This window comes from Aptenodytes forsteri, unplaced genomic scaffold, assembly GCF_000699145.1.
Source record: "Aptenodytes forsteri isolate BGI_AS27 unplaced genomic scaffold, ASM69914v1 Scaffold172, whole genome shotgun sequence".
Taxonomy (NCBI): domain Eukaryota; kingdom Metazoa; phylum Chordata; class Aves; order Sphenisciformes; family Spheniscidae; genus Aptenodytes; species Aptenodytes forsteri.
In genome coordinates, this window is record NW_008795018.1 from 1,138,420 (window position 1) to 1,145,913 (window position 7,494).

Sequence of the window (7,494 nt, forward strand, 5' to 3'; positions counted from 1 at the left end):
TCTGGATGAGTGGTGTTGACATGACAGGGCCGAGACTCTCTTCTGAATCCAAACTCAGCATCACAGCACAAGAGGGAGGTCAAAACAAGGAAGTCAGGCTGGTCCATAAGGACAGCGCTGCCTCCAGCAATACTCACTGGGGATAGAGTATTGCAGGAACTTTTCTCAGTAATGCATTTTTCAGTGCCGTATGTAATTAGATGATGAACTTAAGTCATAAGCATACGCCAGTGAAATGACATCTACATTAGTGCCTTCCTTCCGACACAGCAAGATGTTCAAAAATGAGCATAATAAACTGGAGGGAATTTAGCTCAACAGCTCCGCACAAGACACTCCCAGATTTTGCAGCCGATGATCTCCAGAACTGCTGTATAAGCAAGCAGAAGTCTCCACCTGTTCATGCATAAATAAGATTAAAAAAGCCAAACAGATGGTGACCTAATCCCCAACTTCATCCCCAACTGATGTTACACAAAGTGAGGAACACGCCTTGCTTTAAGCCTTTGCTTATACCGGAAAAATCTTCAAAATTGGGTGTCTGTAAGGACAAAGTATTGCCATTCCAAAGTAGTACTGTACTAATTTGGTGATATCACTCTATAAAGGGAGACATCCAACTTTAAATACTGATTATAGGCCCAGAGTGTTTGACAGGATCGAGCGACAACTAAACGTGCAGAGGGGAAGTGGAAAACTCACACCAATGCCTCAAACAATCCAACCTGAGGAACGGAGGAACAAACAGCCGTCCATCTCCCCCATACCCCGCGATCGCTTGAGGTGGCCTCCTCTGAAACTCGTGTCTTATTTAACACGCGCTTAGTTGGGGTATTCTGCCTTCGGGACGGTAACGTCCACCATTCACCACCACTCCATCGTTCACCCTAGCAAAGAGCATTAAAACGCAGAAAGCCAGCCAAAACTGCTGCTGCTATTCAAGTACCTTTAAAAACATGCCTTATGCCAAAGATGTTTCTTAAAAGAAAAGCGTGAGCTTGTTTCAGCTCTCCTGGTTCCCCTTCCCTCACCTTCTACTGAAAGGCACAGTGCCTCTCCCTCCCCACGTAACAGCAAGTCCTACACCAGCCAAGGGAACCCCCCTCCCTGGCTTCGCCCAGCAACACATCCCTTTGCATCCGGGACCGGGGAGAAGGGCCAGGCTCCCCTCTCAGTTTCACAGAGGCAGCCAAAAGGAGGATTTGCTCGCGTGTGTTTATCGTGTAGTAGCAGTGAATTTCCAAGCCTACCTTGCTGCTCAAAATGGGTTGCCTGCTATGCAGGAGCCTCTGAGAATGACCCAGAGCATGCAGAAGCACATCACTGTCTCGAACTTGAACCATCCCACCTTCCTTCAGACTTTACAGTTCACCTAGAGCAACAGGAAACTTCACCCTCCTGAGTCAGTTCACTCCATTTCTGTTCTAAGGGACAATTTACCACCTAAATCTACGGTAGGAAACGCTGAAGGGAGTTCTTCCTCTTCAGAAAAATAATCCACCATCTTACATTGCCCTTCTGCCTGAAAGAAGGAAAAAACCCACCCACCCACCTCAAGGTTGTTTCAGACTGATTAAAACGTACCCAGTTCAGAATTTCATTCTTACCAATGAATAAAACTGGAAAAATCATATGGTGTTTAACAAGATCCAAATGTTTTGGTCAATTTTTAGAAAATCCAAAGCAGGAAGATGGAGTTGCATCATCCTCCCGGTGTTCCCATTAGCAAATACACAGTAGACTTTCCCCTAGCTGCAGAACACAGGTCCAAATCCATCCTTTAAGGTCCCTAAGCAACTGGCTGGTAGCTGTGCCACAGCCACACTCAAAGATGGTAACAGACCAAGGGGGCACAATACCTGAACCACTCATGCAACTGCTCGCTAGCCTGCTTTGGTCAAAATAAGACCTGGACTTCAAACCAGCCCAGCTCACTCAGTCTGAACAGATCAGAGAGCAATGGCATGAGCAGCTCAGACAGCAGAGCCAAGTGTAATGCCTGCAGCAGCTGGAGGAGAGCTCACGTAATGACATCTCCAGTGCCTAATGCATATGGGAAGAATCAGGTTCCTTGTGAAAATACAGGTTCACCTTCCACTCTTTCAGCATAAGACTGATGGCCAGGAAGTCTTTTCAGAGTGGTACACTGTTTTGGACCCAAGGGTCTGGTACCAGAAACATCCAGACACTTAAGTATTTTCTTGGTCCTACAGGACCTCCATACCTTTAAACCCATGGGCCTAAGTGTCTGACCTCCCAATCAGTACTTCTTGTAGAATGCTATGGAATTTTACAGCTAGCTTTTACATAGGGTTTGAAATAGGTGTTATTGTTCAAATCTGTACTAAGTCAGTATTATTTCATTTGTATTAAAGCAAATCTGAAGTCTAACCAATTTTATCATTTCCCTCATTGTATTAATTTTACATAGTACAAAATTCTCTTATTTAAGCAATTTGAAAAGAAGAATATGAAGTTCCACATGAAGCCAGCATCACACATTTTGCCTAACAGGAAATACACCCTTATCAGATATTTTAAAGCTTGACGTTTTCAATAAGAGCTTAATTTGTACTTAATGTTTCAGAGTTCACACGAAGCTTTCGGACATCTGGATTCCAGTTCAGGGTTTATTTGCATACAAAAATATATTATAATGGAAAAAAGCATTGAAAGTTCTCAACTATATAAAATTACAAATATATTTTCATAAAAGCAACTTTAAATTAAAATTCAAGCTATGTTTTAAAGCAAAATACAGCTGTAACACTGAAGTTATCTTATTCCATCTGCTGCAAAGTAACAAAACTGATGTTGCCAGTTAAATACTTGTAGGAGTTTACAAAGGTTATGTTCAGAAGGTGGATATCTGGGGTAGCAAAGTTATCAGACAAGGGCAGCAGTTCAGTGATTGATGTCGCTTATCCTTCAGAGGACATTCATAGGCAAGCACAATGCCAAAGATTCATTTCACATACCTGGAAATACAAAACAAGATCATTAAGTCCTATATTAAACAAGATTGCATGTTGTTGACATACCAGACACTCTATCTACACTCAGCTTGCTAGACTGCCTGACAGGCCAAAATTACGCCTTTTTTTAATTAACACAAGAGCCAAAAGGTTAGCGTGTAAAATTTTGAGGCGATTACTGTTCTAACAAGTGCATTAGGCTTGAAAAGACATCTGTACAAAGTTCAGTGTAACTTCAAGCATATAAATACAACAACTCCTTAAAAGTGTGATGATAAATATCAGATGGAAGTTGGTCTCTTTCCTCAGAATTTCCACGAATAATAAAGATAGCGTATCACTGTAAGACAAGTGACACTGTATAAATGAGACTCTGCTGAAATAGCTCGAGATTTGCTTAGTTGGGAGAAAAAAATACACCAAAACCACTACAGCAGGTGGCAATCCCTGGCTTCACCTTAGATGTGCCTTGCAAGGGGACAATGAAACCAATACACTATAGGCAGCCCCTGAAGAGTTAGCTGCAACACGGCTGTGCAAGACACAGCAATGTCAGTATTTGGTGGTTTGAGCGTTTCACTGTTCTACACAAACCTTCAGACTCAGAAGTTTATCAGAAGAGCAATCAGTCAATGAGGTTTCAGTGGTAAAGATGGAGTTAGCTCAAGCATGTGTCCATGACAGAAGTCAGGAAACTAGAAATATATTTTAAGTAAGAGAAGTGAAACCAGGATTAAGATACAAGACAACAGGGAAGTAGGAAGCTCATAAGGGCAGCTGTCTTGAGTTAAATCCAAGGCAGATGGCCAAGGCTTCAAGAATTACAGGGAAGGGAAAATACCTAATGAATACAAGAAACTCTCAGTTCATAGTTTATTGGGGGGGGTTGTGCATGCTGCTGTTTAGGTCTAGTCCTACAATTTGTTGTTTTGGGCTCTATAGTCTGGTTCCATACAAAAAAAACCCAACCACCAAACAGTATCATGTCTGTAACAGCACAGGAAGAGGCAGAGAGAATAGGCAGAGTACATGGTTGGGAATAGGAGGGCATTTTTTTAGTTTTGATTTTTTCTTTAAAAATCATAGTGAAGAACCTAGTACTGTAACCGGAAAATACAATTTCTAGATAGTGACAGAAAAAGTGATCTAAATTCCATTTCTGGTAAAGACAAGAACAAACAGGATTTTGACATTTAATCTAAGTCAATAGATACAGATACCTGCTCCTTAATTCTTTCATAAAGCAAAGTCTAGAATAAAAAGGTTTCCCTCACCTCCAGTTACTCCTCCAGTTACCCAGCTTTATAATAAAGAAACAAAGCCCCACTTTTTAGCTGAGTTTTGAGTATTTAAGAAAGTGATGTTTACTTGATCACTACACTGTCAAGGAGGGGTGAATTGCAGCTGCCTCAGAGGTGGGGACAGAGGTTCATCGGAGTACAGCCTTGGTCACATAAGCTAAACTGCATGCCTTGAACATTCAGGCAAAGACCAGAATTTAGTCCATTTTACCTTCTTATCCACATAAAGATCCATAGGACTAGCAAACTAAAATGAAGCCACGTTATATAAAACTATTGCTACCCTTTTTCCCTTCTCCCTCCTCCCATACATTGGTTTTCATCACTCTTTGTGATGTGTTTTCATCACTCCCCAAGTGAGATGCAGCCTACTAATAAAAACCTACTTACTTGCTAGTGTCCTGTCAAGATCAGCAATGAAGTCTTCCAGTTCTTTTGTGTCTCCAAGCTTTGCTGCAAAGTAACACACAGCCGATACTGCTTAAACATGACATATTTCTCTGGCCAAAAGAAACACTGGAACCACACAATCCCCCAAATCATTTTCAGTGGTATCAAACATGCTGTGGATTATTTTCAGGTACGTTCAATAGGGTTGCTGCAATGTCCAAATACATTCTTAGAAAACAGGGGAGACTGAATTAAAATTCTAGTTTATAGTTTTCCATTTGACAGAAGCAAAGCAGAGCAATCCTCTGTTTAGTTACCTTAAAAAACAGAGGCTGAAGTGGAGAAAAAAAAGCGGTATGTCAACTAATCCATATCCTTGCTAGTGTGGGAGTCTTCCTTATTGCATGTATTCAGATACTGCATTCACAGCCCTAATCAAACCCCACCCAGTCAGCTCCCAGTTCCTACACAAATCTAAGCCTCTTAAATCATGTCAGTATCACTGGTTTGCTGTGATGTCAGATCCTTTGATCTTGGTCCATACACTACAAATTTGGATCCAAACATCCACCTAAATTTCCACTCCTGAGAACACCACTGCTTCCATTCAATCTAGTTTTACTGCAAGTGGCTTCCTTATCTCATTTCTGTGGTCTATTCCAAGCCGGTTTCAACTCTATTTCTGTCTTTTTGTCTTCTCATCAGGAAGAGCATCTTAACCTTTAGTGTAATTCCTTGCCAAGTATTTCCTGCCAGTTTAACTGAACTCTTTTTTGCTACTTCTTAACTATTACTCATTATTTCTCCCTCGTATCGTGCTGATTATAAAGAAAGCATTTAACTTGTTTTTTTGTGACTGGTCACTGTGGAAAAGACATGAAAGCATGAAAAGGTCTTGAGCATGCATCTGAAAAGACTAGTTGTAACGAAAGCACCATGTAGTACATATGTATGACTGTTCATTTATCAATACGTCTACTCCAGAGTTAATTTAAGTTCACCTGAATGAAACAAGCTCCTGGGGAGTTAGATCAGCTGCAAGACAGAAGCCACTTTTAAACAGCATAGCTGCAAAGGAGGAAGGAATTACTAATACATGGGTTGTATCAGCAGTGCAAGGTCTGTATGGATCTAAGTAATCGTGTTAACTTGAATGGCAGCATATAGCTTCGGAGGAGTCACCTACTGCACCCCTGCATTCAGGCTAAGTATTTCTGTATATAGATGGGACACTTAAGCTACTTAGGTGCTTCAGTAAGAAGTAACACAAGTTAATTGTGAAGTATTCTGTAAGGTGTACCACAATTCCTGATCAACCAAAAGAACTCTAACACAGTTGGGTGTTTCAAAATCAGAAGAGTTGCTGGGTGACCTGTGAAGAAGTGTGGATGCAGTGTGCTATCACTGTTTGTGATCAACGCAATAATACTTGCATCTGTAGTCTGCTTAACAGCAATCCTTAGTTTTGTTGTAATTTAAAAAAAAAAAAGAGTCAACACATGCATGTGAATCCTGGCTCACAGAAAGAAGCCTGTAGAGTTGAGAATTAGGAAGAAATGTCAACAGTTAAAATTAAGTTTACCTTTACATGGAGTTACTGATGGAGATGGCAAGCTTGGAGTAGATGCAGTTGGAGAGTTAAGCTTTTCATCACTGAGGCTGAAACTATTTCTGTAGAGCGAATCTGCACCTGTAAAAAAGTTACATTATAAAGTAAAATTAACACCTTCTGCAATTTTGCAATAGAATTAAAAAGAGAGAAATGGGACATTTCCTACATGGGCTTCAACATCTGGAGAACTCAAATTTACAGACTTTAAAGCCAGAGGGACAAATAATTCATCTATTGTGTGAAGGCTGTTGTTACCACACCTACTGTTAAAAAGCAAGCAGTCCTAGGCCCAATCCTCACCCCCCAGTAAGGAAAGTGTCAGCTTTCCCTGCAGTCAGCATCATTTGGAAAATATTACAGGAATGGTAATTATCCCACATCCACTAAATTAGGCATGGTATGACCTGCCTGATTCACAATATTCTGGGAAATTCTGGTTACCTGAATTTTTCAAAAGCTATTAAAAAAGCTGAATAAAGAGCTCCAGGACAAGGACAGTCCCCCAGAACAGGGAATATATTCAGTGTTGTCCTCATCCCTGAAGCAAACTCACCCATTTCTCCATACTCTGCTGCTTCAGATCTTGTGTTCTAGATAAATTGTATGGCATTTTTAAATTTTCTTTTATTCTGTAACACTCTGGAGTTCAAAGCAGTAAATCTGTACACAAGATGTTCTGCAATCTTATTTCAGGTGGTCTTTCAAAGAAAGCTTTTATATGCCATGGAAAGCAACGGGAAAGGTTCCAATATCGTTCTGATGTTCTTGGATTTTAGATAAGGCCTTAAGTTTCAAAAGTATCAAAAAACCCTTATCTTTATCTTGCCTCTTTTCATAAAAAGAGATGCACAGTGCACACAAAGTTATTAGTCACGGCTCCACTGGAAGGAGGAATTGTCATTGTGTTGGAGACACTAAAACTGCTGGTTCCTGTAGTTTTCAGCCAGTGACCTGAAAACTGTAGTTCTACAAAAAGAAACCATTGTAATATGAACATGGCAATGATCTCCCTTTATATGGCACATTTGCTAGGAAATAAATTTGCGTCTCATTATATGGGGTGGTGACTACCACTGCTTGCCATTGAGGCCAGCAATTTTGCCCACCAAATGGCACATGTACCATTTGTACTTGGAGCCCCAGCCTAGGAGGTGGTTACACTCCATTTAGTCCATCCAAGTCAGAAGTGTCACACTTCCTTGGATGCCTGTCCCAT

The 7,494-nt window shown here is 40.8% G+C and overlaps 1 non-coding gene across 1 annotated transcript; it reads right to left on the minus strand.

Annotated features, from left to right (window-relative positions):
- Positions 1-2,616: 2,616 nt before the first annotated feature.
- LOC103895959 lies at positions 2,617-6,393 on the minus strand. The gene is made up of 3 exons (XR_002086137.1): positions 6,249-6,393; positions 4,667-4,729; positions 2,617-2,978 (listed from the first exon to the last, which is right to left on the minus strand). It is a non-coding gene; the product is annotated as an uncharacterized LOC103895959 (transcript).
- Between the last annotated feature and the right edge of the window lie 1,101 nt (positions 6,394-7,494).